Below are 22,500 nucleotides of genomic sequence, written 5' to 3'. Positions count from 1 at the left end.
TGCGAACCTGGGAGCGCTCCGATGTGTGCTCCAAGGTGCGGCGTGCACGAAGTCGGACCCCGGTTTGCCCCGGGTGCGCACCTCGCGTGCACCTTGGTGCGCACACCTTGGCTGGGTTGCGCGCCCTGGTGGGCACCATGGTGCGCACCAAGGAGCGCTCCGAAGTGTGCTCCAAGGTGCGGCGTGCACGAAGTCGGAGCCCGGTTTGCCCCGGGTGCGCACCTCGCGTGCACCTTCGCCGCGGTGGGCACCATGGCGTGCACGAAGTCGGAGCCCGGTTTGCCCCGGGTGCGCACCTCGCGTGCACCTTCGCCGGGGTGGGCACCTTGGTGTGCAGACCTTGGCTGGGTTGCGCGCCCTGGTGGGCACCATGGTGCGCACCAAGGAGCGCTCCGAAGTGTGCTCCAAGGTGCGGCCTGCACGAAGTCGGAGCCCGGTTTGCCCCGGGTGTGCACCTCGGGTGGGCACCTTGGTGCGCATGCCTTGCCTGGGCTGCGCACCAGGGCGGGCTCAAGATGGCACCCGCGTTCCTTTTTTTTCACTATCTTTCAAAACGGAAATTTTAAAATCTCATTTTTTTTTGCCTTTTTCTGGAAATTAGTGAAGGCAGCGCATCAAAGGTGCGCACCTCGCTGCCCACCACGGTGCGCAACGCCGGTGGGCACCCGGGAGTGCTTCGAAGTGTGCTCCAAGGTGCTGCGTGCACGTTGTCGGAGCCCGGTTTGCCCCGGGTGCGCACCTCGCGTGCACCTTCGTCGGGGTGGGCACCTTGGCTGGGTTTGCCCCGGCTGCGCTCCGAAGCGGGGTTATTGGAGCGCCGCCTCTTTTTTTGTCGGAGCGTTTGGTGGGGTTTCTCGCATTGGCTCTTCCGAGGCCCGGTTGCCACCCTGGCGCGCACGAAGTCGGAAGTAGGGTTAATTGCCCGGGTGCGCACCTTTGCCAGGGTGGGCACCTTACCTGGGCTGCGCACCAGGGCGGGCTCAAGATGGCACGCGCGTTCCGTTTTTTTCACTATCTTTCAAAACGGAAATTTTAAAATCTCCTTTTTTTTTTGCCTTTTCTGGAAATTAGTGAAGGCAGCGCATCAAAGGTGCGCACCTCGCTGCCCACCTTGGTGTGCTCTGAGGTGCGCACCCGGGAGCGCTACGAAGTGTGCTCCAAGGTGCGGCGTGCACGTTGTCGGAGCCCGGTTTGCCCCGGGTGCGCACCTCGCCTGCACCTTGGCCGGGGTGGGCACCTTGGCTGGGTTTGCCCAGGGTGCGCTCCGAAGCGGGGTTACTGGAGCGCCCCCTCTTTTTTTGTCAGAGCGTTTGGTGGGGTTTCTCGCATTGGCTCTTCCCAGGCCCGGTTGTTGGGTGCGCTCCCACCCTGGCGCGCGCGAAGTTGGAAGTTGGGTTAATTGCCCGGGCGCGCACCTTCGCCAGGGTGGGCACCTTGGTGCGCACACCTTGGCTGGGCTGCGCACCAGGGCGGGCTCAAGATGGCACCAGCATTCCCTTTTTCTCACTATCTTTCAAAACGGAAATTTTAAAATCTCGTTTTTTTTTTGCCTTTTATGGAAATTAGTGAAGGCATCGCATCAAAGGTGCGCACCTCGCTGCCCACCTTGGTGTGCTCCGAGGTGCCCACCACGGTGCGCAACGCCGGTGCGAACCCGGGAGCGCCCCGATGTGTGCTCCAAGGTGCGGCGTGCACGAAGTCGGACCCCGGTTTGCCCCGGGTGCGCACCTCGCGTGCACCTTGGTGCGCACACCTTGGCTGGGTTGCGCGGCCTGGTGGGCACCATGGTGCGCACCAAGGAGCGCTCCGAAGTGTGCTCCAAGGTGCGGCGTGCACGAAGTCGGAGCCCGGTTTGCCCCGGGTACGCACCTTCGCCGGGGTGGGCACCTCGGCTGGGTTGCGCGCCCTGGTGCGCACCAAGGAGCGCTCCGAAGTGTGCTCCAAGGTGCGGCGTGCACGAAGTCGGAGCCCGGTTTGCCCCGGGTGCGCACCTCGCGTGCACCTTCGGCGGGGTTGCGCGCCCTGGTGGGCACCATGGTGCGCACCAAGGAGCGCTCCGAAGTGTGCTCCAAGGTGCGGCGTGCACGAAGTCGGAGCCCGGTTTGCCCCGGGTGCGCACCTCGCGTGCACCTTCGGCGGGGTTGCGCGCCCTGGTGGGCACCATGGTGCGCACCAAGGAGCGCTCCGAAGTGTGCTCCAAGGTGCGGCGTGCACGAAGTCGGAGCCCGGTTTGCCCCGGGTGCGCACCTCGCGTGCACCTTCGCCGCGGTGGGCACCATGGCGTGCACGAAGTCGGAGCCCGGTTTGCCCCGGGTGCGCACCTCGCGTGCACCTTCGCCGGGGTGGGCACCTCGGCTGGGTTGCGCGCCCTGGTGCGCACCAAGGAGCGCTCCGAAGTGTGCTCCAAGGTGCGGCGTGCACGAAGTCGGAGCCCGGTTTGCCCCGGGTGCGCACCTCGCGTGCACCTTCGCCAGGGTGGGCACCTCGGTGCGCACACCTTCTCAATGTTTTCTTGCCTTTTCTGGAAATTGGTGAAGGCAGCGCATCAAAGGTGCGCACCTCGGTGTGCTCCGAGGTGCGAACCCGAGAGCGCTCCGAGGTGCCCACGAAGTCGAAAGTCGGGTTAATTGCATTGTTTTCCCCGGGTGCGCTCCGAGGTGCGCAACATCGGCGCGCACCAAGGAGGGCTCCGAAGTGTGCTCCAAGGTGCGCACGATGGCGTGCACCTCTGGTGCGCACGATTCGGAGCTCGGTTTGACCGGGGTGCGCACACCTTGGCTGGGTTGCGCACCTTTTGTGCGCTCCAAGGTGCGCACGAAGTCGGAGCTCGGTTTGCCCCGGGTGCGCACCTTCGCCAGGGTGCGCACCTTGATGCGCACGCCTTGGCTGGGCTGCGCACCTTGGTGGGCGCCATGGTGCGCACCTTTCGTGCGCTCCAAGGTGCGCACGAAGTCGGAGCTCGGTTTGCCCCGGGTGCGCACCTTGGTGGGCGCCATGGTGCACTCCGAGGTGCCCAAGATTGGTGCGCACCAAGGAGCGCTCCGAAGTGCGCTCCAAGGTGCGCGCGAAGTCGAAAGTTGGGTTAATTGTCCGGTTTGCCTCGGGTGCGCACCTTGCGTGCACCTTCGCCAGGGTGGGCGCCTTGGTGCGCACACCTTGGCTGGGCTGCGCACACCTTGGCACCCGCGTTTCCTTCATTTTAAATTTTTTTTTTTTACAATCTCTCAAGTGGGAAATTCTATAATCTCAACTTTTTTTGCCTTTTCAGGAAACTTTTGAATGGAGCGCATCATTGGTGCGCTCCGAAGTGTGCTCCAAAGCTCTCTCCAGCTGCGTGCACCTGCCCCGGCCGCGCACCCGGCCCCGCCCAGCTTCGCTCACCTGTCCCGGGCGTCTGGTGCGGAACCTTAGAGTAAGAAACATCACCGTGCACCTTGGCCAACGTGCGCGACTCGACCGAGCGCGCACTGGCCGAGGTGCACACCGATTTCACCTGGGTGCGCGCGCAGCACCTCGGGCGCACCGGGGTGCGCGCACAACGCCCGGGTTGCACCGTGGCCTGTGTGCTCGGGGCGCCTCGGGTGCGCGCTCGGTGTCGCCCCCGCGCGCGCGGTAGTGCGGGCAGCGCACCCCGGCCCGGCCCGGCCCCGACGAGAACGCAAACGGGCAAAAGGTTTATTCAAATAGCATTGCGATGCCCGGCGAAAAACTAAAAAAGGGTGCAACACCGGGACTTCCCGGGAGGTCACCCATCCCAGTACTACTCCGGCCCAAGCGCGCTTAACTGCGGAGTTCTGATGGGATCCGGTGCACTAACGCTGGTATGATCGCACCCGTTATGAGCTTGTCGCAGTGTGTACTTAGCAAACCGCGACCCACGTGCGAATCCACCCCGGCCACCCACCCCCGTCGAGGTGCACACCCTCCCTCGCGAAGTGCGCCCCGTTCGCCAAGTGTGAGCCCTGCCCGGGTGCGCGCACCTTGCTAGGGCGTCGGGTGTGCACCCGGCCCGGCCTACGTGCGTGCACCTGTAGGGGGCGTCGTGTGCGTGCAGTGTCCCGTCTGCAACGCGGTGCCCACACACCACCTCGGGCGCAACGACCTGCGCTCACATGTGGGCCGAGTGCACCTTGGTGCATGTTCGGGGCGCCTCGGGTGCACGCTCGATCTTGCCCCGGTGCACCAAGGCGCTCGGTTTGCCCCGGGTGCGCACTTGGTGCAAGGTGGGCACCCAAAATAGGGATCAAGCACCAAAACACAAGTTTCGGGATGCAAAATGGGACCCAAGGACCACAAATGCGTTCCAAGACCCATGATGGGTCCACGAGAACAAAAATGTGTTCCGAGACTTAATAAACAAATATTGGGTTTTAGGAGAAGAAACATGCTCTGATGCCCAAAACGAGAATCGACCCCGAAAAGGCCACAGGCCAAAAGTGGGATGCGAGACAAAAAAAAATGGGACCCGAGGACCAAAATTGGGTTCCCAGGTCGAAGACAGGGCAACCGGACAAGAAACGACCTCTAAGGCTCGAAATGAGTCCCGACGACTAAAACTTGACAAGAAGCACCCATCAGGCACCCAACTCGACACCCATGGGATGCCGACCCACCCGGGCTTCCACCTAGCACACCTTGGCACCCACCCACCCTCGCACCCAACCTCGCACCCAACTTAGCACCTTTGAACCCACATTGGCACTCACCCTGACCCTGGCACCTTGGAACCCACATTGGCACTCACCTTGACCCTGGCACCCACCTTTGCACTCACCTTGGGACCCACCCTGGCTCCCACCTCGGCACCCACCCAGACACCCACCTTGGTTCCTTGGCACCCACCTTGGATCCTTGGCACCCACCCCGACACCCACCTTGGCACGCAACTTGGCTACTTGCCACCCACCTTGGCTCCTTGACGCCCACCCCGACAACCACCCCGTGACCTACCCTGGCTAGGGTTGGTGCACACCCACCCTGGTGCCCACCTTGGCACCCACCCTATGACCCACCTTGGCACGCACCTTAGTACCCACCCCGTTACCCACCCTAGGACCCACCCCGTGACCCACCTTGGCCAGGGTGGGTGCCTTGGTGCGCACAACTTGCCTGGGCTGCACACCAGGGCGGGCTCAAGATGGCACCCGCGTTCCGTTTTTTTCACTATCTTTCAAAACGGAAATTTTAAAATCTCATTTTTTTCTTTTTTTTGCCTTTTCTGGAAATTAGTGAAGGCAGCGCATCAAAGGTGCGCAATGCTGGTGCGAACCCGGGAGCGCTCCGATGTGTGCTCCAAGGTGCGGCGTGCACGAAGTCCGAGCCCGGTTTGCCCCGGGTGCGCACCTCGCGTGCACCTTCGCCGGGGTGAGCACCTTGGCTGGGTTGCGCGCCCTGGTGCGTACCAAGGAGCGCTCTGAAGTGTGCTCCAAGGTGCGGCGTGCACGAAGTCGGAGCCCGGTTTGCCCCGGGTGTGCACCTCGGGTGCGCACCTCGCGTGCACCTTCGCTGCGGTGGGCACCTTGGCTGGGTTGCGCGCCTTGGTGGGCACCATGCAGTGCACGAAGTCGGAGCCCGGTTTGCCCCGGGCGCGCACCTCCGCCAGGGTGGGCACCTTGGTGCGCACAACTTGCCTGGGCTGCGCATCAGGAAGGGCTCAAGATGGCACCCGCGTTCCGTTTTTTTCACTATCTTTCAGAACGGAAATTTTAAAATATCGTTTTTTTTTGCCTTTTCTGGAAATTAGTGAAGGCAGCGCATCAAAGGTGCGCAACGCTGGTGCGAACCTGGGAGCGCTCCGATGTGTGCTCCAAGGTGCGGCGTGCACGAAGTCGGAGCCCGGTTTGCCTCGGGTGCGCCCTGGTGGGCACCATGGTGCGCACCAAGGAGCGCTCCGAAGTGTGCTCCAAGGTGCGGCCTGCACGAAGTCGGAGCCCGGTTTGCCCCGGGTGTGCACCTCGGGTGGGCACCTTGGTGCGCATGCCTTGCCTGGGCTGCGCACCAGGGCGGGCTCAAGATGGCACCCGCGTTCCTTTTTTTTCACTATCTTTCAAAACGGAAATTTTAAAATCTCATTTTTTTTTGCCTTTTTCTGGAAATTAGTGAAGGCAGCGCATCAAAGGTGCGCACCTCGCTGCCCACCACGGTGCGCAACGCCGGTGGGCACCCGGGAGTGCTTCGAAGTGTGCTCCAAGGTGCTGCGTGCACGTTGTCGGAGCCCGGTTTGCCCCGGGTGCGCACCTCGCGTGCACCTTCGTCGGGGTGGGCACCTTGGCTTGGTTTGCCCCGGCTGCGCTCCGAAGCGGGGTTATTGGAGCGCCGCCTCTTTTTTTGTCGGAGCGTTTGGTGGGGTTTCTCGCATTGGCTCTTCCGAGGCCCGGTTGCCACCCTGGCGCGCACGAAGTCGGAAGTAGGGTTAATTGCCCGGGTGCGCACCTTTGCCAGGGTGGCACCTTACCTGGGCTGCGCACCAGGGCGGGCTCAAGATGGCACGCGCGTTCCGTTTTTTTCACTATCTTTCAAAACGGAAATTTTAAAATCTCCTTTTTTTTTTGCCTTTTCTGGAAATTAGTGAAGGCAGCGCATCAAAGGTGCGCACCTCGCTGCCCACCTTGGTGTGCTCTGAGGTGCGCACCCGGGAGCGCTACGAAGTGTGCTCCAAGGTGCGGCGTGCACGTTGTCGGAGCCCGGTTTGCCCCGGGTGCGCACCTCGCCTGCACCTTGGCCGGGGTGGGCACCTTGGCTGGGTTTGCCCAGGGTGCGCTCCGAAGCGGGGTTACTGGAGCGCCCCCTCTTTTTTTGTCAGAGAGTTTGGTGGGGTTTCTCGCATTGGCTCTTCCCAGGCCCGGTTGTTGGGTGCGCTCCCACCCTGGCGCGCGCGAAGTTGGAAGTTGGGTTAATTGCCCGGGCGCGCACCTTCGCCAGGGTGGGCACCTTGGTGCGCAAACCTTGGCTGGGCTGCGCACCAGGGCGGGCTCAAGATGGCACCAGCATTCCCTTTTTCTCACTATCTTTCAAAACGGAAATTTTAAAATCTCGTTTTTTTTTTGCCTTTTATGGAAATTAGTGAAGGCATCGCATCAAAGGTGCGCACCTCGCTGCCCACCTTGGTGTGCTCCGAGGTGCCCACCACGGTGCGCAACGCCGGTGCGAACCCGGGAGCGCCCCGATGTGTGCTCCAAGGTGCGGCGTGCACGAAGTCGGACCCCGGTTTGCCCCGGGTGCGCACCTCGCGTGCACCTTGGTGCGCACACCTTGGCTGGGTTGCGCGGCCTGGTGGGCACCATGGTGCGCACCAAGGAGCGCTCCGAAGTGTGCTCCAAGGTGCGGCGTGCACGAAGTCGGAGCCCGGTTTGCCCCGGGTGCGCACCTTCGCCGCGGTGGGCACCATGGCGTGCACGAAGTCGGAGCCCGGTTTGCCCCGGGTGCACACCTCGCGTGCACCTTCGCCGGGGTGGGCACCTCGGCTGGGTTGCGCGCCCTGGTGCGCACCAAGGAGCGCTCTGAAGTGTGCTCCAAGGTGCGGCGTGCACGAAGTCGGAGCCCGGTTTGCCCCGGGTGTGCACCTCGGGTGCGCACCTCGCGTGCACCTTCGCTGCGGTGGGCACCTTGGCTGGGTTGCGCGCCTTGGTGGGCACCATGCAGTGCACGAAGTCGGAGCCCGGATTGCCCCGGGCGCGCACCTCCGCCAGGGTGGGCACCTTGGTGCGCACAACTTGCCTGGGCTGCGCACCAGGAAGGGCTCAAGATGGCACCCGCGTTCCGTTTTTTTCACTATCTTTCAGAACGGAAATTTTAAAATCTCGTTTTTTTTTGCCTTTTCTTGAAATTAGTGAAGGCAGCGCATCAAAGGTGCGCAACGCTGGTGCGAACCTGGGAGCGCTCCGATGTGTGCTCCAAGGTGCGGCGTGCACGAAGTCGGACCCCGGTTTGCCCCGGGTGCGCACCTCGCGTGCACCTTGGTGCGCACACCTTGGCTGGGTTGCGCGCCCTGGTGGGCACCATGGTGCGCACCAAGGAGCGCTCCGAAGTGTGCTCCAAGGTGCGGCGTGCACGAAGTCGGAGCCCGGTTTGCCCCGGGTGCGCACCTCGCGTGCACCTTCGCCGCGGTGGGCACCATGGCGTGCACGAAGTCGGAGCCCGGTTTGCCCCGGGTGCGCACCTCGCGTGCACCTTCGCCGGGGTGGGCACCTTGGTGTGCAGACCTTGGCTGGGTTGCGCGCCCTGGTGGGCACCATGGTGCGCACCAAGGAGCGCTCCGAAGTGTGCTCCAAGGTGCGGCCTGCACGAAGTCGGAGCCCGGTTTGCCCCGGGTGTGCACCTCGGGTGGGCACCTTGGTGCGCATGCCTTGCCTGGGCTGCGCACCAGGGCGGGCTCAAGATGGCACCCGCGTTCCTTTTTTTTCACTATCTTTCAAAACGGAAATTTTAAAATCTCATTTTTTTTTGCCTTTTTCTGGAAATTAGTGAAGGCAGCGCATCAAAGGTGCGCACCTCGCTGCCCACCACGGTGCGCAACGCCGGTGGGCACCCGGGAGTGCTTCGAAGTGTGCTCCAAGGTGCTGCGTGCACGTTGTCGGAGCCCGGTTTGCCCCGGGTGCGCACCTCGCGTGCACCTTCGTCGGGGTGGGCACCTTGGCTGGGTTTGCCCCGGCTGCGCTCCGAAGCGGGGTTATTGGAGCGCCGCCTCTTTTTTTGTCGGAGCGTTTGGTGGGGTTTCTCGCATTGGCTCTTCCGAGGCCCGGTTGCCACCCTGGCGCGCACGAAGTCGGAAGTAGGGTTAATTGCCCGGGTGCGCACCTTTGCCAGGGTGGGCACCTTACCTGGGCTGCGCACCAGGGCGGGCTCAAGATGGCACGCGCGTTCCGTTTTTTTCACTATCTTTCAAAACGGAAATTTTAAAATCTCCTTTTTTTTTTGCCTTTTCTGGAAATTAGTGAAGGCAGCGCATCAAAGGTGCGCACCTCGCTGCCCACCTTGGTGTGCTCTGAGGTGCGCACCCGGGAGCGCTACGAAGTGTGCTCCAAGGTGCGGCGTGCACGTTGTCGGAGCCCGGTTTGCCCCGGGTGCGCACCTCGCCTGCACCTTGGCCGGGGTGGGCACCTTGGCTGGGTTTGCCCAGGGTGCGCTCCGAAGCGGGGTTACTGGAGCGCCCCCTCTTTTTTTGTCAGAGCGTTTGGTGGGGTTTCTCGCATTGGCTCTTCCCAGGCCCGGTTGTTGGGTGCGCTCCCACCCTGGCGCGCGCGAAGTTGGAAGTTGGATTAATTGCCCGGGCGCGCACCTTCGCCAGGGTGGGCACCTTGGTGCGCACACCTTGGCTGGGCTGCGCACCAGGGCGGGCTCAAGATGGCACCAGCATTCCCTTTTTCTCACTATCTTTCAAAACGGAAATTTTAAAATCTCGTTTTTTTTTTGCCTTTTATGGAAATTAGTGAAGGCATCGCATCAAAGGTGCGCACCTCGCTGCCCACCTTGGTGTGCTCCGAGGTGCCCACCACGGTGCGCAACGCCGGTGCGAACCCGGGAGCGCCCCGATGTGTGCTCCAAGGTGCGGCGTGCACGAAGTCGGACCCCGGTTTGCCCCGGGTGCGCACCTCGCGTGCACCTTGGTGCGCACACCTTGGCTGGGTTGCGCGGCCTGGTGGGCACCATGGTGCGCACCAAGGAGCGCTCCGAAGTGTGCTCCAAGGTGCGGCGTGCACGAAGTCGGAGCCCGGTTTGCCCCGGGTACGCACCTCGCGTGCACCTTCGCCGGGGTGGGCACCTCGGCTGGGTTGCGCGCCCTGGTGCGCACCAAGGAGCGCTCCGAAGTGTGCTCCAAGGTGCGGCGTGCACGAAGTCGGAGCCCGGTTTGCCCCGGGTGCGCACCTTCGCCGCGGTGCGCACCATGGCGTGCACGAAGTCGGAGCCCGGTTTGCCCCGGGTGCGCACCTCGCGTGCACCTTCGGCGGGGTTGCGCGCCCTGGTGGGCACCATGGTGCGCACCAAGGAGCGCTCCGAAGTGTGCTCCAAGGTGCGGCGTGCACGAAGTCGGAGCCCGGTTTGCCCCGGGTGCGCACCTCGCGTGCACCTTCGGCGGGGTTGCGCGCCCTGGTGGGCACCATGGTGCGCACCAAGGAGCGCTCCGAAGTGTGCTCCAAGGTGCGGCGTGCACGAAGTCGGAGCCCGGTTTGCCCCGGGTGCGCACCTCGCGTGCACCTTCGCCGCGGTGGGCACCATGGCGTGCACGAAGTCGGAGCCCGGTTTGCCCCGGGTGCGCACCTCGCGTGCACCTTCGCCGGGGTGGGCACCTCGGCTGGGTTGCGCGCCCTGGTGCGCACCAAGGAGCGCTCCGAAGTGTGCTCCAAGGTGCGGCGTGCACGAAGTCGGAGCCCGGTTTGCCCCGGGTGCGCACCTCGCGTGCACCTTCGCCAGGGTGGGCACCTCGGTGCGCACACCTTCTCAATGTTTTCTTGCCTTTTCTGGAAATTGGTGAAGGCAGCGCATCAAAGGTGCGCACCTCGGTGTGCTCCGAGGTGCGAACCCGAGAGCGCTCCGAGGTGCCCACGAAGTCGAAAGTCGGGTTAATTGCATTGTTTTCCCCGGGTGCGCTCCGAGGTGCGCAACATCGGCGCGCACCAAGGAGGGCTCCGAAGTGTGCTCCAAGGTGCGCACGATGGCGTGCACCTCTGGTGCGCACGATTCGGAGCTCGGTTTGACCGGGGTGCGCACACCTTGGCTGGGTTGCGCACCTTTTGTGCGCTCCAAGGTGCGCACGAAGTCGGAGCTCGGTTTGCCCCGGGTGCGCACCTTCGCCAGGGTGCGCACCTTGATGCGCACGCCTTGGCTGGGCTGCGCACCTTGGTGGGCGCCATGGTGCGCACCTTTCGTGCGCTCCAAGGTGCGCACGAAGTCGGAGCTCGGTTTGCCCCGGGTGCGCACCTTGGTGGGCGCCATGGTGCACTCCGAGGTGCCCAAGATTGGTGCGCACCAAGGAGCGCTCCGAAGTGCGCTCCAAGGTGCGCGCGAAGTCGAAAGTTGGGTTAATTGTCCGGTTTGCCTCGGGTGCGCACCTTGCGTGCACCTTCGCCAGGGTGGGCGCCTTGGTGCGCACACCTTGGCTGGGCTGCGCACACCTTGGCACCCGCGTTTCCTTCATTTTAAATTTTTTTTTTTTACAATCTCTCAAGTGGGAAATTCTATAATCTCAACTTTTTTTGCCTTTTCAGGAAACTTTTGAATGGAGCGCATCATTGGTGCGCTCCGAAGTGTGCTCCAAAGCTCTCTCCAGCTGCGTGCACCTGCCCCGGCCGCGCACCCGGCCCCGCCCAGCTTCGCTCACCTGTCCCGGGCGTCTGGTGCGGAACCTTAGAGTAAGAAACATCACCGTGCACCTTGGCCAACGTGCGCGACTCGACCGAGCGCGCACTGGCCGAGGTGCACACCGATTTCACCTGGGTGCGCGCGCAGCACCTCGGGCGCACCGGGGTGCGCGCACAACGCCCGGGTTGCACCGTGGCCTGTGTGCTCGGGGCGCCTCGGGTGCGCGCTCGGTGTCGCCCCCGCGCGCGCGGTAGTGCGGGCAGCGCACCCCGGCCCGGCCCGGCCCCGACGAGAACGCAAACGGGCAAAAGGTTTATTCAAATAGCATTGCGACGCCCGGCGAAAAACTAAAAAAGGGTGCAACACCGGGACTTCCCGGGAGGTCACCCATCCCAGTACTACTCCGGCCCAAGCGCGCTTAACTGCGGAGTTCTGATGGGATCCGGTGCACTAATGCTGGTATGATCGCACCCGTTATGAGCTTGTCGCAGTGTGTACTTAGCAAACCGCGACCCACGTGCGAATCCACCCCGGCCACCCACCCCCGTCGAGGTGCACACCCTCCCTCGCGAAGTGCGCCCCGTTCGCCAAGTGTGAGCCCTGCCCGGGTGCGCGCACCTTGCTAGGGCGTCGGGTGTGCACCCGGCCCGGCCTACGTGCGTGCACCTGGAGGGGGCGTCGTGTGCGTGCAGTGTCCCGTCTGCAACGCGGTGCCCACACACCACCTCGGGCGCAACGACCTGCGCTCACATGTGGGCCGAGTGCACCTTGGTGCATGTTCGGGGCGCCTCGGGTGCACGCTCGATCTTGCCCCGGTGCACCAAGGCGCTCGGTTTGCCCCGGGTGCGCACTTGGTGCAAGGTGGGCACCCAAAATAGGGATCAAGCACCAAAACACAAGTTTCGGGATGCAAAATGGGACCCAAGGACCACAAATGCGTTCCAAGACCCATGATGGGTCCACGAGAACAAAAATGTGTTCCGAGACTTAATAAACAAATATTGGGTTTTAGGAGAAGAAACATGCTCTGATGCCCAAAACGAGAATCGACCCCGAAAAGGCCACAGGCCAAAAGTGGGATGCGAGACAAAAAAAAATGGGACCCGAGGACCAAAATTGGGTTCCCAGGTCGAAGACAGGGCAACCGGACAAGAAACGACCTCTAAGGCTCGAAATGAGTCCCGACGACTAAAACTTGACAAGAAGCACCCATCAGGCACCCAACTCGACACCCATGGGATGCCGACCCACCCGGGCTTCCACCTAGCACACCTTGGCACCCACCCACCCTCGCACCCAACCTCGCACCCAACTTAGCACCTTTGAACCCACATTGGCACTCACCCTGACCCTGGCACCTTGGAACCCACATTGGCACTCACCTTGACCCTGGCACCCACCTTTGCACTCACCTTGGGACCCACCCTGGCTCCCACCTCGGCACCCACCCAGACACCCACCTTGGTTCCTTGGCACCCACCTTGGATCCTTGGCACCCACCCCGACACCCACCTTGGCACGCAACTTGGCTACTTGCCACCCACCTTGGCTCCTTGACGCCCACCCCGACAACCACCCCGTGACCTACCCTGGCTAGGGTTGGTGCACACCCACCCTGGTGCCCACCTTGGCACCCACCCTATGACCCACCTTGGCACGCACCTTAGTACCCACCCCGTTACCCACCCTAGGACCCACCCCGTGACCCACCTTGGCCAGGGTGGGTGCACCCACCCTGGTGCCCACCTTGGCACCCACCCATCCTAGCACCCAGCCTGTGACCGGGCTTGGAACCCAACCTTGCACCCGCACCCGTCTTGGCCAGTGTGGGTGCGCACCCATCCTGGCACCCACGTTGTGACACACCCTTTAACCCACGCACCCTAGCACCCACGTTGGCACCCACCTTGGAACCCAACCTAGCAACTTGGCACCCACCCCGTGACCCACCTTGGCATCCACCATAGCAGTCGCCGACTTGGCACCCACCTCGGCACCCACCTTGACACTTGTGGACCCACCTTGCCACTCACCCTAGCATCGACCCATCCTAGCACCCACCCTGGCACCTTTGCACCCTAGCACTCACCCATCCTAGCACCTAACCTGTGACCCACCTTGACACTCACCCTCGCACCCACCTTGGAACCCAACCTAGCACCCACCCACCCTGACACCAACCCTAGCACCTACCCACCCTTGCACCCACCCTGTGACCCATCTTGGCACCCACCCATCCTACCACTCAACCTATCACCCACCTTCTCACCCACCTTGGCATCCACCTTAGCACCCACCCACACTGGCACCTTGGCACCCACCTCGGGCAAGGTGGGTGCACACCCACCCTGGCACCCAATTTAGAACCCACCGAGCATGTTACCCACCTTGGCACCCACATTGCAGCCCACCCTAGTACCCACCCTATGACCCACATTGGCATCCACACCCTAGCACCCAGGCACCTCGACACCCGCCTTGACACCCACCCTAGCACTGAACCTGTGACCCACCTTGGAACTCACCCTAGAACCCACCCACCCTGTGAACCACCTTGGCATCCACCTTAGCACCCACCCACCTTGGCACCCACTCTAGCACTCACCCATCCTAACACCCAACTTGTTACCCACCTTGGCACCCGCCCTCGCGTCCACCTTGAAACCCACCCTAGCACCCACCCACGCAGGAGCCCACCTTGGCACCCAACCTAACACCCACGCATCCTGGCACCCAACTTGTGACCCACCTTGGAACCCACCCTAGTACCCACCTTTGAACCCACTATATCACCAACCCACCTTGGCACCCACCCTATGACCCTCTTTGGAATCCACCCTAGCACGCACCCACCCTGGCACCCACCATGGAGCGCACCCTAGCACCCACCCACCTCGGCACGCACCTCAACACCCACCTTGGTGTGCGCACTGCGCCAACCTCTCAAAGACCCTATGTGGTGCGCTCCAAAGTGTACACCTTTGGTGCGCTCCAAGGTGCGCACCTTTGGTGCACACCGAGGTGCACACCAAAGTGTGCACCGAGGTGAGCACCAAAGTGCACTCCAGGGTGCACACCAAGGCGTGCACCTTTGGTGCGGTCAATGCAAACGAATTCGAAAGTTGGGGTCGATGTCCTAATCGCTGCTGCAGACTACACGTATGAGAATCGGACAAATAGCTTTATATAGGGGAGGTGTTGCGTTTGATGGGTCGACTCCCCTGGTTGTGTGCACTGCACCAACTTCAAAGACCCTGTCTTGTTTAAGAAGTCAAAAGTTGGGGTGGATGTCCTAATCATTGCTGCAGTCTACGCATGTATGAGAATCAGACAAATAGCTTATATAGGGGAGGTGTTGCATTCGGTGGGTTGACTCCCCTGGTTGTGCGCACTGCGCCAACCTCAAAGACCCCGCATAGCAGAAGAAGTCGGAAGTCGGATTTTGGTGAGCACCAAGGCGTGCACCTTTGGTGCGGTCAACGCAGACGAATTCAGAAGTTGGGGTGGATGTCCTAATCGTTGTTGCAGGCTACACATGTATGAGAATCAGACAAATAGCTTATATAGGGGAGGTGTTGGGTTTGATGGGTCAACTCCCTTGGTTGTGCGCATTACGCCAACCTCAAAGACCTTGTTTTCGTTAAGAAGTCAAAAGTTGGGGTCAATGTCCTAATGGCTCCTGCAGGCTACACATGTATGAGAATCGGACAAATAGCTTATATAGGGGAGGTGTTGGGTTTGATGGGTCGACTCCCCTGGTTGTGCGCATTACGTCAACCTCAAAGACCTTGTTTTCGTTAAGAAGTCAAAAGTTGGGGTCGATGTCCTAATTGCTCCTGTAGACTACACATGTATGAGAATCAGACAAATAGCTTATATAGGGGAGGTGTTGGGTTTGATGGGTTGACTCCCCTAGTTGTTCGCATTACACCAACCTCAAAGACCTTGTTTTCGTTTAGAAGCCGAAAGTTGGGGTCGATGTCCTAATTGCTCCTGCAGGCTACGCATGTATGAGAATCAGACAAATAGCTTATATAGGGGAGGTGTTGGGTTTGATGGGTCGACTCCCCTGGTTGTGCGCATTGCGCCAACCTCAAAGACCCTGCATTGCGGATGAAGTCGAAAGTCAGAGTTTGGTGTGCTACAAGGTGTGGTCGAAGGTGCTCACCTAGGTGTGCACCTTTGGAGCACAGGAAAAGTGCCCTCCAAAAGTGCGCACCTTTGGAGTGCACAAAAGTGCCCTCCAAAAGTGCGCACCTTTGGAGCGCAGAAAAGTGCCCTCCAAAAAGTGCCCTCCAAAAGTGCGCACCTTTGGAGCGCAGAAAAGTGCCCTCCAAAAAGTGCCCTCCAAAAGTGCGCACCTTTGGAGCGCAGAAAAGTGCCCTCCAAAAAGTGCCCTCCAAAAGTGCGCACCTTTGGAGCGCAGAAAAGTGCCCTCCAAAAAGTGCCCTCCAAAAGTGCGCACCTTTGGAGCGCAGAAAAGTGCCCTCCAAAAAGTGCCCTCCAAAAGTGCGCACCTTTGGAGCGCAGAAAAGTGCCCTCCAAAAAGTGCCCTCCAAAAGTGCGCACCTTTGGAGCGCAGAAAAGTGCCCTCCAAAAAGTGCCCTCCAAAAGTGCGCACCTTTGGAGCGCAGAAAAGTGCCCTCCAAAAAGTGCCCTCCAAAAGTGCGCACCTTTGGAGCGCAGAAAAGTGCCCTCCAAAAGTGCGCACTTTTGGTGCGCACCAAGGCGCTGGTTCGGTCGTTGCAGGCGAGTTCGGAAGTTGGGGTCGATGTCCTGAGCGGAGGTGCAAACTACACAGGTGTCGGAATCGGACAAATAGCTTATATAGGGGAGGTGTATGCTTCGATGGGTCGACTCCCCAGGTTGAGCGCACCGCGCCAACCTCAAAGACCCTACGGTATGGATGAAGTCGGAAGTTGGGTCCGATGACCGATTCGATTAGTAGGTATGCTCATGAGGTCGGAATTTGGGTCCGATGACCTGCCATGTGCAGGAAGGCGAATGTTGACACTGTGCGTTGCAAGGTGCACACCAAGGCGCTGGTGCGGTCTTTTTAGTCGAGTTCGGAAGTTGGGGTCGATGTCCTGATCGGAGGTGCAAGCTACACAGGTGTGGGAATCGGACAAATAGCTTATATAGGGGAGGTGTATGCTTCGTTGGGTCGACTCCCCGGGTTGAGCGCACCGCGCCAACCTCAAAGACCCTACGGTATGGATGAAGTCGGAAGTTGGGTCCGATGACCGATTCGATATGTAGGCATACTCGCGAGGTCGGAATTTGGGTCCGATGACCTGCCACGTGCAGGAAGGCGAATGTTGGCACTGTGCGTTGCAAGGTGCGCACCAAGGCGCTGGTTCGGTCGTTGGAGGCGAGTTCGGAAGTTGGGGTCGATGTCTTGATCGGAGGTGCAAACTACACAGGTGTGGGAATCGGACAAATAGCTTATATAGGGGAGGTGTATGCTTCGTTGGGTCGACTCCCCGGGTTGAGCGCACCGCGCCAACCTCAAAGACCCTACGGTATGGATGAAGTCGGAAGTTGGGTCCGATGACCGATTCGATATGTAGGCATACTCGCGAGGTCGGAATTTGGGTCCGATGACCTGCCATGTGCAGGAAGGCGAATGTTGGGACTGTGCGTCGCAAGGTGCGCACCAAGGCGCTGGTGCCGTCGTTGCAGTCGAGTTCGGAAGTTGGGGTCGATGTCCTGGTCAGAGGTGCAAACTACACAGGTGTGGGAATCGGACAAATAGCTTATATAGGGGAGGTGTATGCTTCGATGGGTCGACTCCCTGGGTTGAGCGCACCGCGCCAACCTCAAAGACCCTACAGTATGGATGAAGTCGGAAGTTGGGTCCGATGACCGATTCGATACGTAGGCATATTGGCGAGGTCTGAATTTGTGTCCGATGACCTGCCATGCGCAGGAAGGCGGAATTTGGGTCCGATGACCGAGTTGATGGCGTGCCATGCGCAGAAAGGCGGAATTTGGGTCCGATGACCGAGTTGATGTTGATGGCCCGCCATGCACAGGAAGGCGGAATTTGGGTCCGATGACCGATTTGAAGGCGTGCCATACGCAAAAAGGCGGAGTTTGGGTCCGATGACCGAGTTGATATTGATGGCCCGCCATGCGCAGGAAGGCGGAATTTGGGTCCGATGACCTGACATACGCATGGAGTCCGACTCGGGGGCCGATGTTCGATTCGATGACTTGCATTGTGGGTAAAGTCGGAAGTTGTGGTCTTTGACCCGATTCGATGACCAGACTTCGGCTGCTTGAGAATCGGACAAATAACTTATATAGGGGAGGTAGTGTTCTCGAGCATCCTCCCCCCGTGCCCGTTTATGTCGATTGATGCTGGTGCTCGACTGGTTGGAGCGCTCGGATGCAAAAATCTTGCACCAGGATTTATCGATTGTGATGGACACGGCAAGTCTCCTGATTGCTATGCAGGAGCTCATCGTGAATCTCTATGCGGCCTTGGTATGGACTCGACCTGCGGAATGGTTCGGCAATGGTAGTCGCTCCAACACGTCCTTGCAATGGCCACAGAGGTGATTCGACTAGAGCTCCAGTCTAGCTTTTGGGTTGCTTGGCGGACTGGTATAGCCGCGATCGAGTTCCGGCCATGAACGTTTTAGATAGCTCTTGGGCTTTCTGGGACGGAAGTCGGAAGTTTGGGCTGTTGTCCGATTTGATGACCATTCTTCGGATGTGTGAGAATCGGACAAATAACTTATATAGGGGACTGTGTTGTCTCACGCAGCCCCCTCCGTGCCCCTCTATCTCGACCGATGTTGGTGCTTGAAAGGGTTGGGATCGCTCGGATTTATAAACGTGCACCACCATTTGTCGAGTGTGAGGGACGCGGCAGGTCTCCTAAATGCTATGCGGGCGCTCTCTGAGAATCTCTATCCGGCCTCGACACAGACTAGTCTTGCTGAATGGTTTGGCACTGGTAGTCGATCCAACACGTCGTTGTTGTGGCCGCCTAGGCGATTCGATTCGAGCCCCCGTCTAGCTTTTGGGTTGCTTGGCGGATTTTGCCCTATCCGCAAGTGAGCTCGGTCCCTAAACGTTCGAGAAACCCGATTGCTATGCGCCGACTCTCTTTCTTGCGAGCCTCCATCTAGCTTTTGGGTCTCTACGGAACGGAAGTCGGAATCTGGGACCGTTGTTTGATTCGACGAGGCAGACTACGGTTGTGCGAGAATCGGACAAATAACTTATATAGGGGAGGTGTTGACTGGAGCATTCTCCCCCGTGCCCCTCTAACTCGACCAATGCTGGCGCTCGAACGGTGGTAGCGCTCGGATTTTCATTGAGCGCCAGCATTGGTCGATTTAGAGGGGCATGCGAGATTCCCGAATGCTATGCGAGGGCTCTAACGGAAATGTCTATTGGTTTCGGTATGGATGCAATTGCGAGTGGTTCGGCAAAGGTAGTCGTTCCGATGCGTCCATGTCGTGGCCAAATCGATAATTCGATTTGAGCCCTCGTATAGCATTTGGGTCTCTCGATGTGATTCCGCATTCCAGTCCCTTTGGGCACTGCTTGAGCCGCATCCCAGGGGGTTCCCTTCCCAATAATCTGCCTCGCAACCCGATTGCTATGCGGTGAGGCTCCTCGGCCGCCTCGGAACTATCTGTGTATCAGACGCATCGCGGGATAAGGGGTTGGCAACGGTAGTCGCCCCAAGCGCGTCCGATGCTTGGACCATTCCGAGGCGGCCCTGAAGCCTCTTCCGTCTAGCCGTTGGGTCCTTCTCGCCGCATCCCTCGCCTCGCACCCCGATTGCTATGCGGTGAGGCTCCTCGGCCGCCTCGGAACTATCTGTGTATCGGACGCGTCGCGGGATAAGGGGTTGTCACTGGTAGTCGCCCCAAGCGCGTCCGATGCTTGGACCATTCCGAGGCGGCCCTGAAGCCTCTTCCGTCTAGCCGTTGGGTCCTTCTCGCCGCATCCCTCGCCTCGCACCCCGATTGCTATGCGGTGAGGCTCCTCGGCCGCCTCGGAACTATCTGTGTATCGGACGCGTCGCGGGATAAGGGGTTGTCATTGGTAGTCGCCCCAAGCGCGTCCGATGCTTGGACCATTCCGAGGCGGCCCTGAAGCCTCTTCCGTCTAGCCGTTGGGTCCTTCTCGCCGCATCCCTCGCCTCGCACCCCGATTGCTATGCGGTGAGGCTCCTCGGCCGCCTCGGAACTATCTGTGTATCGGACGCGTCGCGGGATAAGGGGTTGTCACTGGTAGTCGCCCCAAGCGCGTCCGATGCTTGGACCATTCCGAGGCGGCCCTGAAGCCTCTTCCGTCTAGCCGTTGGGTCCTTCTCGCCGCATCCCTCGCCTCGCACCCCGATTGCTATGCGGTGAGGCTCCTCGGCCGCCTCGGAACTATCTGTGTATCGGACGCGTCGCGGGATAAGGGGTTGTCACTGGTAGTCGCCCCAAGCGCGTTCGATGCTTGGACCATTCCGAGGCGGCCCTGAAGCCTCTTCCGTCTAGCCGTTGGGTCCTTCTCGCCGCATCCCTCGCCTCGCACCCCGATTGCTATGCGGTGAGGCTCCTCGGCCGCCTTGGAACTATCTGTGTATCGGACGCGTCGCGGGATAAGGGGTTGTCACTGGTAGTCGCCCCAAGCGCGTCCGATGCTTGGACCATTCCGAGGCGGACCCGAAGCCTCTTCCGTCTAGCCGTTGGGTCCTTCTCGCCGCATCCTTCGCCTCGCACCCCGATTGCTATGCGGTGAGGCTCCTCGGCCGCCTCGGAACTATCTGTGTATCGGACGCGTCGCGGGATAAGGGGTTGTCACTGGTAGTCGCCCCAAGCGCGTCCGATGCTTGGACCATTCCGAGGCGGACCCGAAGCCTCTTCCGTCTAGCCGTTGGGTCCTTCTCGCCGCATCCCTCGCCTCGCACCCCGATTGCTATGCGGTGAGGCTCCTCGGCCGCCTTGGAACTATCTGTGTATCGGACGCGTCGCGGGATAAGGGGTTGTCACTGGTAGTCGCCCCAAGCGCGTCCGATGCTTGGACCATTCCGAGGCGGACCCGAAGCCTCTTCCGTCTAGCCGTTGGGTCCTTCTCGCCGCATCCCTCGCCTCGCACCCCGATTGCTATGCGGTGAGGCTCCTCGGCCGCCTTGGAACTATCTGTGTATCGGACGCGTCGCGGGATAAGGGGTTGTCACTGGTAGTCGCCCCAAGCGCGTCCGATGCTTGGACCATTCCGAGGCGGACCCGAAGCCTCTTCCGTCTAGCCGTTGGGTCCTTCTCGCCGCATCCCTCGCCTCGCACCCCGATTGCTATGCGGTGAGGCTCCTCGGCCGCCTTGGAACTATCTGTGTATCGGACGCGTCGCGGGATAAGGGGTTGTCACTGGTAGTCGCCCCAAGCGCGTCCGATGCTTGGACCATTCCGAGGCGGCCCCGAAGCCTCTTCCGTCTAGCCGTTGGGTCCTTCTCGCCGCATCCCTCGCCTCGCACCCCGATTGCTATGCGGTGAGGCTCCTCGGCCGCCTTGGAACTATCTGTGTATCGGACGCGTCGCGGGATAAGGGGTTGTCACTGGTAGTCGCCCCAAGCGCGTCCGATGCTTGGACCATTCCGAGGCGGCCCCGAAGCCTCTTCCGTGTAGCCGTTGGGTCCTTCTCGCCGCATCCCTCGCCTCGCACCCCGATTGCTATGCGGTGAGGCTCCTCGGCCGCCTTGGAACTATCTGTGTATCGGACGCGTCGCGGGATAAGGGGTTGTCACTGGTAGTCGCCCCAAGCGCGTCCGATGCTTGGACCATTCCGAGGCGGACCTGAAGCCTCTTCCCTCTAGCCGTTGGGGCTTTCTCGCCGCATCCCTCGCCTCGCACCCTGATTGCTATGCTGTGAGGCTCCTCGGCCGCCTTGGAACTATCTGTGTATCGGACGCATCGCGGGATAAGGGGTTGGCAGTGGTAGTCGCCCCAAGCGCATCCGATGCTTGGACCATTCCGAGGCGGCCCTGCAGCCTCTTCCGTCTAGCCGTTGGGGCCATCTCGCCGCATCCCCCACCTCGCACCACGATTGCTATGCGGTGAGGCTCCTTGGCCGCCTCGGAACTATCTGTGTATCGGACGCATCGCGGGATAAGGGGTTGTCACTGGTAGTCGCCCCAAGCGCGTCCGATGCTTGGACTATTCCGAGGCGGCCCTGCAGCCTCTTCCGTCTAGCCGTTGGGGCCATCTCGCTGCATCCCCCACCTCCTCGGCCGCCTCGGAACTATCTGTGTATCGGACGCATCGCGGGATAAGGGGTTGGCAGTGGTAGTCGCCCCAAGCGCGTCCGATGCTTGGACTATTCCGAGGCAGCCCTGCAGCCTCTTCCGTCTAGCCTTTGGGGCCATCTCGCCGCATCCCTCGCCTCGCACCCCGATTGCTATGCGGTGAGGCTCCTCGGCCGCCTGGGAACTATCTTCGTATCGGACGCATCGCGGGATAAGGGGTTGTCACTGGTAGTCGCCCCAAGCGCGTCCGATGCTTGGACTATTCCGAGGCGGCCCTGTGGCCTCTTCCGTCTAGCCGTTGGGGCCATCTCGCCGCATCCCCCACCTCGCACCCCGATTGCTATGCGGTGAGGCTCTTCGGCCGCCTTGGAACTATCTTCGTATCGGACGCATCGCGGGATAAGGGGTTGTCACTGGTAGTGGCCCCAAGCGCGTCCGATGCTTGGACTATTCCGAGGCGGCCCTGCAGCCTCTTCCGTCTAGCCGTTGGGGCCATCTCGCCGCATCCCCCACCTCGCACCCCGATTGCTATGCGGTGAGGCTCCTCGGCCGCCTTGGAACTATCTTCGTATCGGACGCATCGCGGGATAAGGGGTTGTCACTGGTAGTCGCCCCAAGCGCGTCCGATGCTTGGACTATTCCGACGCGGCCCTGTGGCCTCTTCCGTCTAGCCGTTGGGGCCATCTCGCCGCATCCCCCACCTCGCACCCCGATTGCTATGCGGTGAGGCTCCTCGGCCGCCTTGGAACCATCTTCGTATCGGACGCATCGCGGGATAGGGGGCTGTCACTGGTAGTCGCCCCAAGCGTGTCCGATGCTTGGACCATTCCTAGGCGGCCCTGAAGCCTCTTCCGTCTAGCCGTTGGGGCCTTCCCGCCCCATCCCTCGCCTCGCACCCCCGATTGCTATGCGGTGAGGCTCCTCGGCCGCCTTGGAACCATCTGTGT

At 61.0% G+C, this 22,500-nt stretch overlaps 2 non-coding genes across 2 annotated transcripts; both read right to left on the bottom strand.

The window, feature by feature from the left end:
• Positions 1 to 3,716: 3,716 nt before the first annotated feature.
• LOC131863608 (5S ribosomal RNA) lies at positions 3,717 to 3,835 on the bottom strand. Its single transcript, XR_009362507.1, has one exon. It is a non-coding gene; the product is annotated as a 5S ribosomal RNA (ribosomal RNA).
• Positions 3,836 to 11,652: 7,817 nt separating this feature from the next.
• LOC131863575 (5S ribosomal RNA) lies at positions 11,653 to 11,771 on the bottom strand. Its single transcript, XR_009362475.1, has one exon. It is a non-coding gene; the product is annotated as a 5S ribosomal RNA (ribosomal RNA).
• Between the last annotated feature and the right edge of the window lie 10,729 nt (positions 11,772 to 22,500).

Source organism: Cryptomeria japonica, unplaced genomic scaffold (assembly GCF_030272615.1).
Source record: "Cryptomeria japonica unplaced genomic scaffold, Sugi_1.0 HiC_scaffold_65, whole genome shotgun sequence".
In the NCBI taxonomy this organism is placed as follows: domain Eukaryota; kingdom Viridiplantae; phylum Streptophyta; class Pinopsida; order Cupressales; family Cupressaceae; genus Cryptomeria; species Cryptomeria japonica.
This window is presented reverse-complemented; position numbering and strand designations above follow the sequence as displayed.